This window comes from Nematolebias whitei, chromosome 1 (genome assembly GCF_014905685.2).
Source record: "Nematolebias whitei isolate Nwh7 chromosome 1, NemWhi1, whole genome shotgun sequence".
NCBI classification, from domain to species: domain Eukaryota; kingdom Metazoa; phylum Chordata; class Actinopteri; order Cyprinodontiformes; family Rivulidae; genus Nematolebias; species Nematolebias whitei.
In genome coordinates, this window is record NC_056498.1 from 45,753,482 (window position 1) to 45,753,696 (window position 215).

Genomic DNA, 215 nt, shown 5'->3' on the forward strand with positions numbered 1-215 from the left:
AACCTGTATGATGTAGGTGTAATAAATCTGGATGAATTGTAATAAACTTGTATGACTGTAATAAACTTGTATGACTGTAATAAACTTGTATGACTGTAATAAACCTGGATGACTAATAAACCTGTATGACTGTAATAAACTTGTATGACTGTAATAAACCTGTATGACTAATAAACTTGTATGACTGTAATAAACTTGTATGACTGTAATAAACT